Source organism: Rhinatrema bivittatum, chromosome 1 (assembly GCF_901001135.1).
Source record: "Rhinatrema bivittatum chromosome 1, aRhiBiv1.1, whole genome shotgun sequence".
Classification (NCBI taxonomy): Eukaryota; Metazoa; Chordata; class Amphibia; order Gymnophiona; family Rhinatrematidae; genus Rhinatrema; species Rhinatrema bivittatum.
Genome location: NC_042615.1, coordinates 484,494,098 through 484,515,484, shown reverse-complemented (window position 1 = coordinate 484,515,484; position 21,387 = coordinate 484,494,098). Strand labels below are relative to the sequence as shown.

At 47.2% G+C, this 21,387-nt stretch overlaps 1 protein-coding gene across 1 annotated transcript in view; it reads right to left on the bottom strand.

Annotated features, from left to right (window-relative positions):
• The window catches only part of LOC115094484 (semaphorin-3F-like), a 103,452-nt gene extending 82,111 nt beyond the window's left edge, over positions 1-21,341 (bottom strand). Inside the window, exon 1 of the mRNA XM_029607603.1 lies at positions 21,108-21,341. The gene's annotated coding sequence lies outside the window, so the exon portion shown is untranslated. The remainder of the gene's footprint in view (positions 1-21,107) is intronic.
• Positions 21,342-21,387: the final 46 nt, after the last annotated feature.

Genomic DNA, 21,387 nt, shown 5'->3' with positions numbered 1-21,387 from the left:
ACGTCCTGTGCTAAAGTTTCTCAGTTACCGACAAGCCTTTATCAAAGGGGAAGGAAGTGGGTTGTGATTTCATTTCCACTCGGCCTAGCTAAGATTAGAACTGGGGGGGTGAGCCATCGCGAGGTCGAGCCCGCCCCGGGACCTGGCTCCTGCCTGACTCGGCAGGACGAGGAGCCAAAAGATGAACCACGGCCAGGTTTATCCTCCTTTTTAGTGCCAGTTTCTGTCATTTGCCATGGCTTCAGGGCTGTTCGCTTCCCCAACCCCCTCTGTGCCACAGAGAGGATGGCAGGCGTAGGCCCACTCACCTGCCGAACAAGGGCAGCTTTCTCTGTCCCTGCAGTGGCCCCCCCCCCCCCCCTACACACACACCTGAATGTAACTCGCCTTGAGCTACGACTGAAAAGGCGTGAGCTTAATCTAAACAAAATAAAATAAATTTTAAAAAAACAAAACACGTCCGCCCCTCCCCCTCCCCCCCCCCCCCCCCCCCCCCCCGTGCGTGCTTTTTCCTGAAACAGAAGCAAACAGGTAGAGGAGGAAAGGAAGCTGCAGGACAAGGAGAGCCACTGGCATTCAGTGTGCCCACCGCCCATTCTGCACTAAGGGAGGGGAGGGTGAAAGAAAAAGGGACGGAGGAGCACAGGGTGAAGAAAGAGGGAGGAGAGGACAGGAGCATGGAGAAACGATGGAGAAGTACCGGAGGGAAACAGAAAAGAGAGGAGGAGTCGGTGGAGAGGTGAGAGGAAGCAGTAAGACTGACAATCTGGATGTAAGGGGGGGTGGAGGGAGGACAAAGAGAAGAGAGATGGCGAAGTAGGGACTGGAAAAGTGAAGATGGGACATGCTGGGCTGGAGAGAGGGAGAAACTGGAGAGGCAGGCGGGCAGCAGAGACAGGAACGGGGGCTGGCCTGGCAGCTCAGTGGCAGTGCTGTGGACCAGCACGAGGAGGGACCTGGGATCATTTTGCCGAGTCAGATCTTCTACTTCCTGGGGACTAGGGCTGCTGCGGAGGTAGCACTCACGGTGCCTGGAGGGAGGGAGTCCCAGTCATTGCACAATGGTGACACCTAGTGGGTGGATTCAGTGCACTTGGAAGAGGATATAAAATGGCAGGGGGAAATATCCCCGGGTAGTTGGGAATGAAGGCCCTGGCTCCAAAAAGCTAGAAAGGAGATGGAGGAAACTGCCCTATCAATAGATAAAACAAAACTACATAGAGATGGAGCTGGTTAGAATTTTATGATTTATTTCTGCCCTAAATTAAGTTGGCTCTACTTGTGTTTGGCTGGGACTCAGCTATTGTATTTTCTGGCTTGCCCACCTCTAACTAAGATGGTTTGTACTTGAGCTGCAGCTCAATGGCTCTAAGAGTGCATCTACTCTTCATGCACATTGCAAGAGATGCCGAGCCTCCTTCCAAAGCAGGTCAGAGGTAGGGGAGCTGAGTGAGGCAGAGCGCCTGAGTAGATTCAGGCTGCCCTGAGGCCTCAGCTCCCAGCTCTGTGAGAAGGCGCCTGGATGTCTGGCTTCTCAGACAGACCCATCCTCAACGGCTTGATTGTTGAGGTGAAAGTGATGACTGATCTATGCCGTTTGGCTTATTGGCTCCTTCCAGAGGGTGGCACAAGATATGATCGGGCCTCAGTGAGTTCTCCGTCTCCGGAAGAGTATGCAGGCCCTGAATATATCCCATATCCCTGAGGGAGGCACGAAGGAGATTCTGATAGATAGCTCAGTTCCTGAACATAATGGGGTCTGTTTGATTAAAATCAGGTGGGCTTGGGTTCCTTCAAAGCCATCTACCAGAATCATAAGTATCATCATGACAGTCTGAACATACAGGTGTGATCATTGCTTCCCAGTGGCGGCCAAGATGCTCATGCTGTACATTGTACTATTACATGAACATTCAAGATCCTGGAGATGATATTCTGCTGGGTAAGTGCTGGAACCCATGAACACTTCAGTATTGCTAGAAAGGTCTTCATACATTCTACTATTTCACAGGCTGCTCCTTTCTTCTTCTGCTTGTGGGTTATCAACAGTGAGCTGGTCTCACTACTCTGCTCCTCCATCTTTCCTCTGCTTCAATTGCTTCACTGCAGCCCTTATTGTGCACCTTTTTGGGCTCTGGAAAACTTAGGTTTTGCTTGCTAAACATCATGGGGACCCATGTTGTTCCCGCCAATGTCGGCAAGGTCTCTGTTGTACCGTGTGCTGCACGATGATGTTTGTGCTGCCAGAGGAGGAAGATGGGTGAAAGGGAGAAGAAGAGGAAGTTGAGGTTCTGAATGGTCTGATCCAAATGCATCATGCCAACATTTCTCCTAAGAGCTGCCTGATCAGTGTGAAGGTATGTTAGTGAAGTCATCACATGCATGGTAGATGCTGAAAGCACTTGTGTTGGTGGCCTGATGTGACTGCATTCCGTTTTGCTCTTTTATAGGTACCGTTCGGTTAAAAGGTGCCTCGAGGCATGGCAGCTAGGGGTAGACAGGGCACCATTCCACACTGCCTCTACTTTTCTGATGCTACTTTCTCCTGACCTTTAAGCTTTTGTGAGCTCTCTGCCTAGCACTGGGAAAATGGAGTGCAGTTTCTTTGGAGTGAAAGAAAAATGTACTTTAGTATCTGAAGAGCCAATGTACCACCTTCATAGGCAGAGCTGTCCTTCATTGAAAGGGAAGGTAGGGTGCAGACAAACAACACGTTTTGTTTTGTGGGTTGGAAACATATTTGCATTTCAAGAGCTTGCTAAGCCATTGCAGTTGGGAGTTTGTTGGAGTCTAACAAAGCATTTTCTATGTGCCTCCGGTGGCTGCCTTATCCCCTTTAATCCTATAGCTGGGCTACATAAATGTTTCAGAGCTACTGTAAATGAGGCCAAGCCATGATTGGAGCACTTTGATTTTTTGCCCTTTATGAAGCTGTGCTAATATCCCTTCTCCAAAGTGTTCCCCGCACTTTCTCCACATAATTCCAGATATCGCTGATGTCATAAGAGCAATTTTGCATGTCCAAAAAGAAAGAATGAGTCTCATGTATATGGTAATGCATTTATTCAATGTGTTTTGGACTCCCAAGGAGCCAATATTCAAACTCATTATCATGTATGATATAGTGCCCGACCATTCTGAATAGATTAGCCACACCTTCCTGTAAGTGGGTGAATTGACCCCCTGCGCTTAATATAAAATATACAGCACAATGCATACATCACAGACAGTGAGATGGGGGGGAGCGGGGACGTTTTATCTAGGATAGCAATACATCCTTTATACAGCGTGCATGAGTTATACATGGTCTGCTATTGACCTTGGAAACTATGAGAAGTTAATGAGAAACCAGCAGTGCTCTTCTCCCTCCCAATCTAACACCTAACATGGTAGGTTATACATTAACAGAGTGTAGCCCAGAGATCCATCCACAGGCTGGCAGCACTTGATGACCAATACAGGAAAGACCTTTCACATCCTTGTCTCAGGAGATGTATGCCAGTGCACGCTTCAACATCCATAACTGCCTCCATACATTCGTCCATAAGCATACACAAACAGATCCCCATAAATACCTAACCCCAATGTCTGTAAACAAATATAACCAGACGTGCATATAAATACCCACAGACGAGATTAGTCAAGGAAATCTATTACTATTTAACATTTCTATAGCACTAATAGGTGTATGCATGATTAATTTCTTTGACTGGGCAGCCAAAGAGTTAGATTAAGGTGGGCATTAAATATGGTGCACTTAGATTTCAAAAAGGCCTTTGACAATGGCCCACATAGGAGACTCATAACTTCAGCAACCTAGGAGTGAACCTAAAGGTATTGAATGGGTTAGAAACTGGTTGAGTGATAGGCAGCAGAGGGCAATGGTAAATGAAGTTCGTTCAAATGAAAGGGGGCTATCAGTGGAGTGCCTAAGGAATCAGTCCTGGGGCTGGTTCAGTTCAATATTTTCATATGTGATATTGCAGAGGCATTATTGGAAGGGTTTTTGCAGAAGATACAAAGATCTGCAATTGTGAGAACACTCCGGCTGAAATAAAAAAAATAAATAACCGAGCAACGATCTAAGAATAAAACTGCCCCAGTTATTTCTTATATATTGTACCGTAATTGCTTAACAAGGTATTCTTGTGTATGTTTGAAAATTCATGAAAATAAAAACTTAAAAAAAACAAAACTGCCCCAGAAAGCTTGCATGTAGTGACAGAATGTTGGAATATTACAGGACAAATTGTAGAAGATGGGTGGATGACATCAAAGATACATTGATGCAACATCAGATAGATATTGGAGAAGCAACATCAAAAGTTTATGACTGTTCTTTGCAATTCCCCTCAACACTTAGTGGGAAGAGAAGAAATGGTCTAAGAAATCACGAGGAATGGTCACATTTAATGCAAAAGTATTTACATTCAGGCATTTAGGACTCAGAAATCTGAAAGAACAAAAGATCATATGGGATGAGATGCAATAGGAGAGGGATCTCAGATGTTTTGCAAGCTGTTTATCTCCAATTTGCAAAACAATGCAACAAGGAGGTGGCTAGGGCCAGAGAGATACTAGGAAGCATAAATACAGAATCATAGAAACATAGAAATGACAGCAGAAAAGGACCAAATGGTCCATCCAGTCTGCTCAGCAAGCTTATGGTAGCATCAGCCACGCCATACAGGTCTCTCCCATACTTAGTTTCCCAAATCATCAAAATCAGGGCCCTTGTTGGTTGCTGTCTGAGTCCAATTCCCTGTTACCTCTTGCCGTTGAAGCAGAGAGTAATGTTGAAGTTGCATCACAAGTATAAGGCTTATTGGTTAAGGGTAGTAACAGCTGCATCAGCAAGTTACCCCCATGCTTATTTGTTTTCGCAGACTGTAAAATCCAAATGTCTTTGTTGGTTGATGCCTGAATCTAATTCCCCTTTTCCCCCTACTGTTAAAGCAGAGAGCAATAATGTAGATGCATCAACAATATGAAGGCTTATGAAGGATAGTAACCGCCACACCAGCAAGTTACCCCCATGCACTCTTTTCCTCATTTCCATCTTCTGGCCTTTAGCGATCCACAGTGTTTATCCTATGCCCCTTTGAAATCTTTCACCGTTTTTGTCTTCACCACCTCCTCCAGAAGGGCATTCCAGGCATCCACCACCCTCTCCGTGAAGAAATATTTCCTGATGTTGGTTCTGAGTTGTCCTCCCTGGAGCTTCATTTCGTGACCCCTAGTTCTACTGACTTCTTTCCAATGGAGAAAGTTTGTCGCTTGTGCATGGCCAGTAGAAAAAAAAGATGATAATATTTCTGTACAATTCATTAGCGAGACCTCATCTGTAGTACCATGTCCAATTTTAGAGGCCATATCTCCAACAAGACATAGATAAAATAGAGGCATTCCAGACAAGAGCTATCAAAATGATGCAGAATCTGTACAAAAAGTCCTACGAGATGATAAATAAGCACCTAAATATGTATACTCTAGAGGAGAGCCAGAGCAGGATATGAAAAGAGACATTCAAAACCTTAAAGGTAGAATATACAAGATCCCAAAAAGAAGAGCCAGTGATTATCTCAAATAATTATGATGTTATCATAACAATGTTAATATTACATTAAAGTAGGCACAAAGCCTAAACAAATAATCATATATCAATACAGTTCTCGGAAATCTTCTACAGTTCTGTGTATAACCAAGTTTGTTTGGTTTTTTTCATGCAAATAAAACAATATTTCAGGAAGCCCACTAACAATAGCGAACATTCCCAATATGGATCTGACCAGCTGTAGTTCATAGTAGCAAAGAATGTTAGTACTTAACTTGTCTTAGCAAGATCCACTTAAGCTTCACCATTCAAAGCATCAGATGTCTAAGGCAAGATGTATAAAACAGTGCAAAACTGACAAGTGTTTTGGTGATTATCGCCTCCTTCAGACAAGTGTATAACCATTTTAAGTCTCCATTTTATCTTGGCCTGGCCCTTGAGAAAGCTCATTTAGTTATTACAGTGATGCTAAGGGCCCCATAAGAACTCAACTTCCTTGATGCATGTTCAGGTATGGCGCTTCTTTGAGAGCTTTGTGAGAGCTGTTGGTTTCACCCTATAGGGACTGCGGCCATCCTGGCCCTTCCTTCAGACATAACAGGCTAGCGCTCAGTTTTCTAAAGGTGCAGGGTTGCAGCCATTTCCTGCCACGGAGTTTGGGTCAAAGGTTGCTCATATATAGAAACATAGAAATGACGGCAGAAGAAGACCAAACGGCCCATCCAGTCTGCCCAGCAAGCTACGCAGTTTATCCATTTTTTTTTTTTAATCTTCCCCCCCCCCCTTTTTTTTCCCCCTCCCCCGTCACTATTGGCTTCCAGCACCCTCCGGCCCCAATTCCCTTCCACCCCTCCACCAATGCAGAGAGCAGTGCCGTATCCGCATCCCAATGAACATCCAGCTCAATCAGGGGTAGCAACTGCCGCAATAAACGGCCACACCCCTGCCCCATACTCTTACCCACCTCTGTTTTGTTTGTTTGTTTTTTGTTTTTTTGTTATTTGTTTTTTTGGAGATGGCAGCCCTCCAACCTTCCGCTCCGTGAAGGTGGAACACAAACCACTGGCATCCCGCTCCGTGAATGCCTCTGTGGCTACTGCCGCTCCGTGCAGTATTTTGCTGCCTGAAGGTGGAACAACTACTGGCCACTGGCATCCCGCTCCGTGAATGCCTCTGTGGCTACTGCCGCTCTGTGCAGTGTTTTACCACCTCCTCTATATTTACGCCCACTAGACTTGATGGATCCACAGTGTTTATCCCACGCCCCTTTGAAGTCTTTCACAGTTTTAGACTTCACCACTTCCTCCGGAAGGGCATTCCAGGCATCCACCACCCTTTCCGTGAAGAAATACTTCCTGACATTGGTTCTTAGTCTTCCTCCCCGGAGCCTCAGCTCGTGACCTCTGGTTCTGCTGATTTTTTTCCGTCTGAAAAGGTTTGTCGTTGTCTTTGGATCATTAAAGTTTTTCATGTATCTGAAAGTCTGAATCATATCACCCCTGCTCCTCCTTTCCTCCAGGGTGTACATATTTAGATTCTTCAATCTCTCCTCGTACGTCATCCGATGAAGATCCTCCACCTTCTTGGTCGCCCTTCTCTGTACCGCTTCCATCTTGTCTTTGTCTCTTTGTAGATACGGTCTCCAGAACTGAACACAGTACTCCAGGTGAGGCCTCACCAAGGACTTGTACAAGGGAATAATCACTTCCCTTTTCTTACTCGATATTCCTCTCTCTATGCAGCCCAGCATTCTTCTGGCTTTTGCTATCGCCTTGTCACATTGTTTCGCAGACTTCATATCATTAGACACTATCACCCCAAGGTCCCTCTCCTGCTCCGTGCACATCAGCCTTTCCCCCCCCATCGAATACAGTTCATTCGGATTTCCACTCCCCATATGCATGACTTTGCACTTCTTGGCATTGAATCTCAGCTGCCATATCTTCGACCACTCTTCCAGTTTCCTTAAATCCCGTCTCATTCTCTCCACTCCTTCCGGCGTGTCCACTCTGTTGCAGATCTTAGTGTCATCCGCAAAAAGACAAACCTTACCTTCTATCCCGTCCGCAATGTCGCTCACAAAGATATTGAACAGGACCGGTCCCAAAACCGATCCTTGCGGTACACCACTTAAAACCGCTCTCTCTTCAGAGAAAGTTCCGTTTACCATCACACATTGTCTTCTGTCTGTTAACCAATTTGCAATCCAGGTCACCACCTCGGCCCTCACTCCTAAGCTTCTCGTTTTATTCACCAGTCTCCTGTGCGGAACCGTATCAAAAGCTTTGCTGAAATCCAAGTAGATGACATCGAGCGCTCTTCCTTGATCCAATTCCTTGGTTACCCAGTCAAAAAAGTCAATCAGATTTGTCTGACAGGATCTTCCCCTGGTGAATCCATGTTGCCTCTGGTCCATTAATTCTCCTGACTGTAGATAGTTCACTATTCTCTCTTTCAGCAGTGACTCCATTACTTTTCCCACCACCGAAGTGAGGCTAACCGGTCTGTAGTTGCCAGCCTCCTCCCTGTTCCCACTCTTGTGAAGCGGGACCACCACTGCTCTTCTCCAATCTCTTGGTACCACTCCCGTTTCTAGGGATCTATTGAACAGGTCACACAGCGGACCCGCCAGAACATCTCTGAGCTCCCTCAGTATCCTTGGATGAATCCCATCAGGCCCCATAGCTTTGTCCACTTAAAGATTCTTTAGCTCTTCCCATACATTTTCTACTGTAAAAGGATTTTCATCTATTCCACTTCCCTCCAGTTTCTTGTTGTGTAGAGATGGTCCTTCTCCAGGGTCTTCTTTAGTGAACACAGAGCTGAAGTATTCGTTTAATATTTCTGCCATTTCTTCATCTCTCTCCACACATTGATCATTACCACCTTTCAATTTCACTATACCACTTTGGACCTTTCTCTTTTCACTGATGTATCTGAAAAATGTTTTGTCACCATTTTTTATCTCCTTGGCAATCCTCTCTTCCGCTTGACTTTTTGCCAACTTGATTAATTTCTTCGTCTCCCTCAGTTGAAACAAATATTCTTCTTTGTGCTCCTCCCTTTGGGATCTTTTGTATTTTTTGAATGCTGTTCTTTTAGCTTTAATTTTGTCAGCCACCTCCTTTGAGAACCAGATAGGTTTCAATTTTCTTTTGCTTTTCTTTACATTTCTAACATATAGAGCAGTTGCCTTGGTGATTGCTCCTTTTAGATTGGTCCACTGCTGATCCACATCTCTTTCATTCTCCCATCCTTTTAGTTCTTCCTCCAGGTACTTCCCCATTTCCTCAAAGTCTGTGTTTTTGAACTGTAAAACTCGGGTCTTTGTGGTTCTTTTCCCTATTCTTTTAGTGATATTAAACCATACCGTTTGATGATCACTGGTGCTGAGGTGGGTGCCCACCTGGACATCGGAGACATTATCTCCATTAGTGAGCACTAAGTCGAGTATAGCTCCTTCTCTCGTGGGTTCCAACACCATTTGTTTGAACAAAGATACTTGCATGGCATCCACTATCGCTCTACTATTTTTAGTTTCTGCAGATGGGATTTTCCAGTCTACATCTGGCATATTAAAGTCACCCACGATCACCACTTCTCCCTTCTTACCTGTCTTATGGATGTCTTCAACCAGATCTCTGTCCAGCTCTTCCTTTTGGTTTGGAGGCCTGTAAACCACTCCAATATAAATGGATGCTCCGTCATCTTTTTTAGGTCGACCCATAGTGCTTCTTCCTTGCCCCAACTTCCTTGCAGCTCAGATGCTTGGATGTTGTTTCTGACATAAAGAGCCACACCTCCCCCTTTTCTATCCACTCTGTCCTTCCTTAACAAGTTATAGCCTGGTATTGTTGTATCCCATTCATGAGATTCTGTGAACCATGTCTCTGTGATAGCAACAATGTCCAATTCTGCCTCTGTCATTAGGGCCTGTAGATCTGGGATTTTATTTCCCAAACTATGAGCATTTGTGGTCATAGCCTTCCAGGTACTCTCTTTAAGGTTATTGCTTTTCCTGGACTCCTTATGAGACTTTAGTTGAGATTTGTTATTCACTTCACTCTTTCCTTTTGCAGTTGTGCCACTGTTGACAGAGTTATCCATCTCAATTAGATTTTTCTTTCGGTTATGGAACTTGAAATTCTGCATGCATTGTGTTTTTTTTTCTCTTTTCTGGTAACACTTCAATGTTTTTCTCAAGAACTTCATTAGTTTTTAATATAGAGAAGGCTTTTTGTTCTTTTTGCATTTGGTACATTGTGTGTCTCCTCATCACAGGTCTAATTCTACCAGAGCCCACTGTAATCCTGGATTTTAAAGAATTTCTTAATGACCTGTTTGAGTGGGGGGGGGGGGGGGTGTATCTGTTGGCTGTCCATTCGTCAAGAATGGGTGACTGTGGGTCCTACCTGAGCCTAATGAATCTCCTTTTTTTGACTCTTGGTTTTTCTGTGATATTGGGGAATTAATTTCTGAGTAATGCAATGTGGCATTGCATTATACAATGTGGCATTGCAATGTGGCATTGCATTAATGCAATGTGGCATTGCATGGCATTGAATAGCTGCGCATCCAGATGTAACCCGTTTCCTCCTAGGGTCAAGTAAATCTACCCTATGTTTTAGTCCTTGGTTCTTCAGTGGGACTTTAATTTGGCCCTTAATGCACTGGTAGGTTCACCCTCTGAGCCTGTGAAACAGACTTCTCTAAAGGATCTTTCATTGAAGTCATTTTTTTCAGGTAGCCATCTGCTCCGACAGAAGTATTTTGGAACTGCAGCAAGCCGTATCTCCGCTGAAGTGGTTACTTTTTAGCCGATTCCATCCTGTCTCCCAAAAGTGATATCACCCTTTCATTTGAATCAGTCTATCTCACTGCCAGCTTCTGAGGAAGCAAATGTCACGGTAAAGAGAGCAGGCTCCATCTTTTAGACGTCCAATGCATACGTCTTAGATATCTGAGGTGAAGAACTCCTTTTGGAAAATGGATAGGCTATTTGTACTGTTTGGCAGCCCCCATAGGGGTGAAGCAGCTTCTAAAGCTACTCTGGCCAGCTGAATCAAGAAGCGATTGCAATCAGCAATCTTGCTGAAGGGTCAATAGGTGCCAGAGATGCTCCATACTCATTCCATCAGGAGCCAGGCATCATCTTGGGCAGAATCCTTTGCATTGGCTCCCTAGGATATCTGTAAAGCAGCCACCTGGTTGTCCTTGTCAACTGGATGTACATGTCAAGGACAGGCATTCTCAGAGCAGCCCTATCTTCTTCCCACCCAGGCCAGTTCAAGCTTGGGTAATTCCTATTTGTCTTCTAGCAGGATAATAAGGAAAGAGAAATTTAGTCATACCTGTTCATTTCCTATCCTTGAGTCCTGCTAGACATCGCCAGGACCCACCAGGAAATGCAGCAGCTGCACATACAATATCTATTTCTCTGTCTCTCATTCCTTGCCTATCCTTTGGGAAGTTGAGAGATTGTAGTCCTTTCCTTAGGAAAGCAGCTAGACTCACTCTGTGTCACCTTTTCTGCTTTGTCTTTCTTGCCTCTCTCTCTCTAGGGGATACTGGTAGAGGTTCCCTTCTCCTGGTATGGGTAAAGGTACTATTGCTTTGACAGAAGGATACTGGCAAGGGCCCAGGCTGCACCTCCTTTTATCTAGTCATGAGGTCATACAGAAAAAGGCAGGTCCTCTGTCTCCACCAGCTGGGGGTGGGGGGCTGAGTAAAACCCACTTGTCTGGACCAGTCTAGCAGGATTCAAGGAAAGGAAATTAACAGGTATGACTAAATATCTCCTTTTCTGTGTTTCAACTATCTATATACAGCTATAAAAAAACTGGCTATAAACACCTACAGTCAGATGCTCATACATTTTGTAAAGGGTAGACTGCCTTCCTTTTTGGATCTTGTGGATTATAATCTGTGGAGAGGATTACTAGATTATGTTTGCCCACAATCCTTTTTTTAGAATCAGAAACCAAGTTTACAATTTGACTTGGGGGAAAATTGCGTTATGACAGAAACTAAGTCCCCTCTGAAAGAAATGACTTTGCCTCATCTGTAACATAAATTTTCCTTCATATAATCATGATCTGAGATTCGGTTGGAGAGGAAACCGCAGGTTAAGCACCATGCAGGGAAATTGCAACTTCGCTACTAAAACAGCTGCAGGTGAGCAGAAGAAGTGTATGTCCCATGTCACTCCCTCTTCCATTCTTTCCCCACCTCCAGTCCTGTTGCACCTAACAGCACTCAGTGACTGGTGCCACCAGTAGGTTCTAGGGCAGTGGTTCCCAACCCTGCCCTGGGGACCCCCAAGCCGGTCGAGTTTTCAGGATATCCACAGTGAATATGCATGAGAGAAAATTTGCATGCGCTGCCTCCATAACATGCCAAGTTTTCTCTCATGCATATTCACTGTGGATATTCTGAAAACCCGACCGGCTGGGGGGTCCCCAGGACAGGTTTGGATACCATTGTTCTAGGGGCTGGGGATGAGAAGTCCATTGTGAGGGCTCCGGAACATATTTGCAGAGAGGCTCCAGGAGAAACAGGTGCCCCGTCACAGTGCACTGGCATCTCACACTCTGCTTGTTTACCGCATACCAGCAGCCTCTCATCTGCCACTGAAAGCTCAGGGCAGGTACCTTTTTGGAGCCTTCATCTGCCTGCCTGAAGCAGAGCCCATAGAGACTCGGGGATAGTGTCAGAGAGCACTCCCACAGAGGCTGCAGGGGAGAGTGTCAAAGAGCGCTCCCACAGAGGCTCAGGGACAGAGCAATAGAAAGTGCGTCCACAGGCACTCAGGGAGCATGCCAGAGAGCACTTTCAGAGACTCGGAGACAGATTCAAAGAGTGTTTCCACAGAGGCTCAGAGACAAAGTGTCAGAGAGCGCTCCCACAGAGGCTCAGGGAGAGAGTGTCAGACGGCTAAGGGAGAGAGAGCATTTTCACAGAGACCCTGGGACAGATTCAAAGAGTGCTCTCACATACACTCAGGGAGAGAGTGTCAGAAAGTGCTCCCACAGAGGCTCAGGGACAGTATCAGAGCGCTTCCACAGAGGCTCAGAAAGAGTGTCAAGAATGCTTGCACAGATGCTCAGGGAGTGGAAACATTTTCTGAAAATTCTGGCATCAGCCAAGGTTTGTTTTTTTTCGGAGTAAAGGTAAACTTTTATTGATCCAAAAATTTTCTGATTTTTGCTTTTGTACTCTTTTGTTTTGGTTTTAAATTTGCTCATCGTGCTTTTTATTTTATTTCTGCTTGTGTTGTTCATTTCTTTTGTATTGTGATTTTTTTGCCTATTTTGCTTTTTTCACATTTTACCTATGTTCTCCCATCAGCTTCTCTCCTCCCTGCCCATTTCCCATCCTCTTCCTCTCTCCAGCCTCACCGTGCCTCCCCCATGCCCAGGTCAGGTGTCTTTCACCAGGATTAGCCCAGCTGTGGGGCTTTGGGGACCTCTAGGCATCAGGGTGACCTGGGGCCTGGGATTCTTCCAACCCTGCTCAGAGCAGCTCCAACGGGGCTTCCACGGCAGCTCTGAAACAAGAATAGAGAGTGCTCCCACAGAGACTCGGGGAGGCCAGCGTGCTATCATAGGCCAAAGCTGACAATATTTTAAATTCTACAGAAATACAGAATATGATGTCAGACAAAGACCATACGGCCCATTTAGTCTGCCCAGCCACATTTCCTGCTCAGCTACATAGTCCCTTCCTCTCTCTCAGAGATACTCTGAGCTTGTCCTCTGCTGTCTTAAATCCCAATACTGTCCTTGTCTCCATCACCTGCGCAGGGAAGCTGTTCCGTGCATCCACCTCCCCTTCTGTAGAGAAATATTTCCTTAGATTACCTCATCCCGTGATCCATCCCATGATCCATCTAGAGCCTCCTTTCTATTGAAAGAGACCTGCCTCCTATGCATTTATTCCTGGGAGGTATTTAAATGTCTCTATGTATCTCCCCTTTCCCTTCTTTCTTCCAGGGAAGTGAGATTCCCTCTGTACAAGTCTCATATCACCTCCTTTTTTTTCCTGCTAGCTATTCCTCTCCCGGTGCATTCAAGCATTATTTTAGCTTTTCCTTTACCATATCTACCTGTGTGGCCACTTTAAGATCATCAGATATGATCACCCCCCCCCCCCCCCCCCCCCCCCCGTCCCGCTCCTGCTTTGTGTGCAGAACTTCACACATCCCCCCCCGCAATACTGTTCCCTTGGGTGTTTGCAGCCCAAATACATGATCCTGCAATTTTTTTTAGCATCAAATGTTAGCTATTAGAAACATAACCATTCCTCAAGCTTCACCAGATCCCTCATTGTGTTTTCCACACCTTCCTAGGTGTCTATCCTGTTGCAGATTTTGGTATCATCTGTAAAAAGAAAAATGCAAATCTTTCTCAAAGGCTTTTCCACAATATTGCTTACTATTACCCTTTGTTGCCTCCCACTCAAATCAGTTTCTAAGCGAGCCAGTCACTTTAGGGCTCATACCAAGGGTGCTCAGTTTGTTTATAAGTCACCCATGCGGAACCGTGTCAAAGGCTTTGCTGAAACCTGTGTACGTTACATCTAGTGCTCTCACCTGTTCCTAGCTCTCTGGTCCCCCAAAGAAATAGATTAGCTTCATCTGACAAGACTTAACTCTGGTAAAGCCAAGCTGCCTTGGATCCTGTAATTGGATTCCAAAAACTGCACTATCCCTCTGTTTTAGCAGGGATTCCATTCATTTACTCACCACGGAGGTCAGGCTTGCCAGCCTGTGGTTCTCAGATTCCTGTTTACTTCCACATCTGTAAAGAGGAAACAGATCTCCCTGCCACCGGGCCCTTCGGATCCACTACTGACTCTAAAGAAGTACTGAAAAGGTGAGGAAGCAGAGCTGCCAGAATGTCCCTAAATTCACTTAATACGCTTGGATGTATCCCACCCAGCCCCCACTGCTTTATCTGCTTTTAGTTTTGCTTGCTTCTCACGAACACAAGTCTTCTGACAGTTGTTTAAGGTCTACCTCACTTCCATGCCTCTTTGTGGCACATGTTCTGTGGTCCTACTCCAAGCCCTTCCTCAGTGAACCCTGAACAGAAATGTGTTAAACGACTCTGCGTTCTCCTCATCAGCCTCTGCATATTCCCCGCTCCTTCATCTTTCAGTTTTTACAATCCCCCTCCTGCACTTCCTCCTGTTGCTAATATATCTTTAAAAAGTCTTCTCTGCCCTTTTACTGTATTTCCCTATTTGTTTTTCTTCCATTTGCATCTTTACCCTACTGTCTACCTTCCCAGCTTCTCTTAGCTTTTCCAGATATCACCGCCTGCCTTCCTCTTTCTGCGATCTCTTGTAGTTTAGGAATGCTAACCTTTTTCCCATTACCCTTTCAGCCACTTCTTGCAAAATCAGCAGCCTCTTTTTCCTCTTTTCCTTTATTTACTTTCCTAACAGAAAAGGGTAGTTGCCCTTATAATAACCCCCTTTTGGTTTTATCTACGGCTCTTCTACTACCCCTGCATTTTCCCATCCAGCTAAGGACTCCTTGAGGATCTCCCCCCATTTTAACAAACTTAGTTTTCCTGAAGTCTCGGACCCGCGCCTGTGAATGCACCTTCGGCTCCTGCGCTCTAATACTGAACCTCACCGTCCAGTGATCACTGGATCCCAGATGATTGTCCATTACTACATCAGAGTTACTGTCCCTGATGGTAAGCACCGGATCCAGTATCGTCCCCTCCCCTGTGGGTTCTGTTACCAGTTGACAGAACATTTCTCGCAGAGAATCCAGGATTTTCCTGCTTCTAGAAGACATCGCAGCCGGGATGTCCCAATCAACATCGGGCAAACTGAAATCACCAAGCAATAAGACCTCCCCTTTCATAGCAATTTTGTGATTGCAACAAATTAACTCAATAAAAGCAATTAGGTAAAAAGACCCCCAAAAAATGTTGTGCAGAGATGACCCCTTTATTAGCCCCTTGCACGTTTAAAGAGGCAATGTCAAAGGAAAGGAAACTGCATCTCCAGCTTCCCCTGAAGGTCTTAATAGAGTCATCTCGAGCCCACCGTTCTACTGGTTTTCTTGTCCTTAATTTTGCTCCCGTTCACCTCGCAAGCTGAGGTTACTGGCTGGATTTCTCACTATGCCAGACCAACACGCCATGTTTACACATTCTGCACCCTAACAAACAAGATGTGCAGAGAGCAAACAAGGGCAAGGAACTACCAGAGACAACTAAGGCAGTCTCTGCTTCAAAGCAGGTGGGTGGGTAGAGAGGCCTAGGACTGGACTAATGGAGCACCGCGGGAAAACGTCGCGCCGAATGGCAAGCCAGGGAATCAGAGGAGGGTGCGTGACATCTGTGACAATAGGAGGGCAAGCACATCTGGAGACCGCGGTGTCTCCCAGCATCGGCTCAGGTGCAACCGTCTGGCACTTCAGTCTGGACCTGGCGGGGATTCTGCACTTTGCTAACAGAAGGTCAGAACAGGCTTTAAGTGCATGGGCAGAGTGGAGCATTACCCAGTTTATTATGGTTAAACATTAAGGACCAACGAGCCTCGCTCAGCTGAAGAAGGGGGGGGAAGGGGTGCCCGTGAGGTCTCGAGTGCTTGCGTGCTGCAACCTCTTTTTGTTGGTCTTTTTAAATGGGCCTGAAGATTTACTAAGAGTACGATTTCTCCCCAAGACCCATGGAGCTGCTAGGCCTGTACAAAACTGAAGACGAAAACTGGGAATGGTTGGGAGCCGCAAGTGACATCAGCTCTACACTTAAGCCACACGCCGAGTGTTTCTGTTTCACGCTGCGCACAGCACAGCAATCCCTGACACCGCGCAAGGTGTCTTGCAGGGGAAGATAAGGCAAGAGGTAGATAAGGCTCTTCCCTAACATTTTGAGCAGGCTGGCGCACGCTGACTCCCCCAGCAGTGAGACAGGCAGGTACCACCCCCCTCTCACGTGCAGGGGGACATCCAACCCCCCCCCCCCCCCCCATAACCTAATAATGCAGGTTGACTCTCCTGCTTTGGTGGCGTGGAACAGGCTGACTTTGCCCCCACCTCTAAACAGATTATACTCCCTTCTTAACCCCCCCCCGCCCCCCACGTTTCCTACAGTGGAACAGGGAGATTCCCCCCCACTCCCTCTCCTCCCCGTGTTGTATATAGACAGCCCCCCCCCCCTCTCAGGCAGAAACCCTTCACTTCCCTGCCGTAGGATAGGCAGGACTCCTTCCTCTCTGGTGTAGTAGGACAGGAAGAGTCTTCTGCAGGTATGTAATGGGGCAGACTTCCCCTTCCCCACCTCTTCTCTCATGCAGTGGGACAATCCCCTTTCTCCGTTCTCCTGCAATGGGATAGGCAAACTCTGCCCCCTCCCTCCCCCCCCCCCCCCCAACACTCCCGTTCATGTAGTAAGACAAGCTGACTCCTTCTCTCCCTCTCCTCTCCTGCAGTGGGCCAGGCTGATCCTTTCTCTTTTTGATCTGATTATCTCTAAAGGCCTTCTGTATGTGCTCAGGGCTTCCCACAAACAGTGCACAGCGCCTGCTAATCGGGGATATGCTCAGGTGGACTTAAACTGGCTGACCTGAAGACAGCATTCTCTCGGACGAATAACCCGGATTAGGCTGTGCAACCAGCGATGAACCAAAGGCCAGCCCAGGCGGGAAACACGTGCCCACTGCTCAACAGAGAACCATGCATAGGATCTTCCATCTAGATGGCCCCCCCCCCCCTCAAAGGTCCCTGGCATTGCCAGTCACAATACTCCCAGCACCAAGGATGCAAGCCACGCCATCCCCTGCCAGTACTGGGCACAAAGGAGCCACTTTTTAAGAAATCCAAAGCAATTCACTGGCCCTTCTGAGGCAGTGAGACTAAGTACCCCCATAGCAGGGGCAGAAGGCTCTTCATCTCTCAAAGGATGGGCAGGTTCACCTGGCTCCACGGAAACACAGGATATGATGGCAGATAAAGACTGTAAGGCCCATCTAATCTGCCCACTTTTATTCCTGTTGTATTGCCACAGGCTCCCAACTGATCTCTGTCTTCCCATTCCATGGACTCCGGTCCCGGGAGAGGAGTTCTGGACAGGAAGCAAGTTTCCTTTAAGGTTACCGTCCAGATCTCATGGGCAATTCACTTCCCTTTAAGGGCAGATGTTTTGAAGAGCTCAATAAAGTCAATGTACACAGGACAAAATAAACCTGTCAAAAAAAAAAAACCCAAAAAAAAACCCAGCTCACAGAAAGCAACAGAGGGAGGAAACTTACACTCCCTGGGAAAGGAAGATATCCAGTAATCCTGTCTCCACGCAGACAGGGGAATGACGTAAATTGCTGTATCAACTTATTCAGGCTTCTTCACCAATACTTACATCCACTCTGCACCCACAGTGACAGCCCATTAACTTATTATATTACCCTCTTTAACCTCAGCAGCACCCCACTGACTGACCGCATCGCCCTCTGTCCTCACAGGATCATATCACTGTTCCAACCTTTCTACCCACAGCAACACCACTCACTGTTTTGAGTATATAATCCCTTCTGTGCCCACAGAATCATATAACATCACCCTTAAAATTACAGCAACAACCCTTACTGACTGACTGACTGACTGTATAATCCTCCTCTGTGCCCACAGAACTATATTATCCTTAAAATCACAGCAACACCACTCTCTGACTGACTATATGTCCCTCTGTGCCCACAGATCCACATCACCCTTAAAATCACAGCAACACCACTCACTGACTGACTATATGCCCCTCTGTGCCCACAGATCCACATCACCCTTAAAATCACAGCAACACCACTCTCTGACTGACTATATGCCCCTCTGTGCCCACAGATCCACATCACCCTTAAAATCACAGCAACACCACTCTCTGACTGACTATATGCCCCTCTGTGCCCACAGATCCACATCACCCTTAAAATCACAGCAACACCACTGACTGACTGACTGTATAATCCCCCTCTGTGCCCACAGATCCACATCACCCTTAAAATCACAGCAACACCCCTCACTGACTGACTGACTGTATAATCCCCCTGTGTGCCCATGTGTCCACATCACCCTTAAAATCACAGCAACACCCCTCCCTCACTCACTGACTGACTGTATAATCCCCCTGTGTGCCCACAGATCCACATCACCCTTAAAATCACAGCAACACCCCTCACTCACTGACTGACTGTATAATCCCCCTGTGTGCCCACAGATCCACATCACCCTTAAAATCACAGCAACACCCCTCGCTCACTGACTGACTGTATAATCCCCCTCTGTGCCCATGTGTCCACATCACCCTTAAAATCACAGCAACACCCCTCACTCACTGACTGACTGTATAATCCCCCTGTGTGCCCACAGATCCACATCACCCTTAAAATCACAGCAACACCCCTCACTGACTGACTGACTGTATAATCCCCCTGTGTGCCCATGTGTCCACATCACCCTTAAAATCACAGCAACACCCCTCACTCACTGACTGACTGTATAATCCCCCTGTGTGCCCATGTGTCCACATCACCCTTAAAATCACAGCAACACCCCTCACTCACTGACTGACTGTATAATCCCCCTGTGTGCCCACAGATCCACATCACCCTTAAAATCACAGCAACACCCCTCGCTCACTGACTGACTGTATAATCCCCCTGTGTGCCCATGTGTCCACATCACCCTTAAAATCACAGCAACACCCCTCACTCACTGACTGACTGTATAATCCCCCTCTGTGCCCATGTGTCCACATCACCCTTAAAATCACAGCAACACCCCTCACTCACTGACTGACTGTATAATCCCCCTGTGTGCCCACAGATCCACATCACCCTTAAAATCACAGCAACACCCCTCACTGACTGACTGACTGTATAATCCCCCTGTGTGCCCATGTGTCCACATCACCCTTAAAATCACAGCAACACCCCTCACTCACTGACTGACTGTATAATCCCCCTGTGTGCCCATGTGTCCACATCACCCTTAAAATCACAGCAACACCCCTCACTCACTGACTGACTGTATAATCCCCCTGTGTGCCCACAGATCCACATCACCCTTAAAATCACAGCAACACCCCTCGCTCACTGACTGACTGTATAATCCCCCTGTGTGCCCATGTGTCCACATCACCCTTAAAATCACAGCAACACCCCTCACTCACTGACTGACTGTATAATCCCCCTGTGTGCCCACAGATCCACATCACTCTTAAAATCACAGCAACACCCCTCACTCACTGACTGTATAATCCCCCTGTGTGCCCACAGATCCACATCACCCTTAAAATCACAGCAACACCCCTCACTCACTGACTGACTGTATAATCCCCCTCTGTGCCCACAGATCCACATCACCCTTAAAATCACAGCAACACCCCTCACTCACTGACTGACTGTATAATCCCCCTCTGTGCCCACAGATCCACATCACCCTTAAAATCACAGCAACACCCCTCACTCACAGACTGACTGTATAATCCCCCTGTGTGCTCATGTGTCCACATCACCCTTAAAATCACAGCAACACCCCTCACTCACTGACTGACTGACTGACTGTATAATCCCCCTGTGTGCCCACAGATCCACATCACCCTTAAAATCACAGCAACACCCCTCCCTCACTGACTGACTGTATAATCCCCCTCTGTGCCCATGTGTCCACATCACCCTTAAAATCACAGCAACACCCCTCACTCACTGACTGTATAATCCCCCTGTGTGCCCACAGATCCACATCACCCTTAAAATCACAGCAACACCCCTCACTCACTGACTGACTGTATAATCCCCCTGTGTGCCCATGTGTCCACATCACCCTTAAAATCACAGCAACACCCCTCACTCACTGACTGTATAATCCCCCTGTGTGCCCACAGATCCACATCACCCTTAAAATCACAGCAACACCCCTCACTGACTGACTGACTGTATAATCCCCCTGTGTGCCCATGTGTCCACATCACCCTTAAAATCACAGCAACACCCCTCACTGACTGACTGACTGTATAATCCCCCTCTGTGCCCATGTGTCCACATCACCCTTAAAATCACAGCAACACCCCTCACTCACTGACTGACTGTATAATCCCCCTCTGTGCCCATGTGTCCACATCACCCTTAAAATCACAGCAACACCCCTCGCTCACTGACTGACTGTATAATCCCCCTGTGTGCCCACAGATCCACATCACCCTTAAAATCACAGCAACACCCCTCACTCACTGACTGACTGTATAATCCCCCTCTGTGCCCATGTGTCCACATCACCCTTAAAATCACAGCAACACCCCTCGCTCACTGACTGACTGTATAATCCCCCTGTGTGCTGCTGGCAGCAGCAGCAGCCCCCTGGCTGTCCACATCACCTTCTGTGCCCGGGGGAAGAGCGCGGCAGCCTCTGCACCCCCCCCCCCCCCCCTCACCGGCGGCGGGCGGGCAGCGGAGGGTCAGAGCTGCGGGAGGCGCCCGGTCCTCTCCCCCCCCCCCCCCCCCCCCCCCCCGCATTCCTCGGGCAAAGACGAGCGCAGACTGCGCCTACCTTGAGGCTGAGCCCAGCCGAGTTGCCAGCGAGATGAGGAGGAGGAGGAGGAGGAAAGTTAAACTCCCGGGAGAAGTCCTGGGAGCTCCGGCATGGTGGCTGCAATGGGAACGGCTTCCCCCGGGCGGGCGGGACGCAGTTGCCGGGCCGGGAGCTGCCTCTCTCGCTCTTTCCCGGCGCTGACAGGTGGCGGATCACAGCTCCCCCTTCCTTTGCCTTTTTTTTTTTTTTCTCTCCCTGCTTTGATCGGCAGGTCAGAGGGAGGAGGAGGAGGAACGAT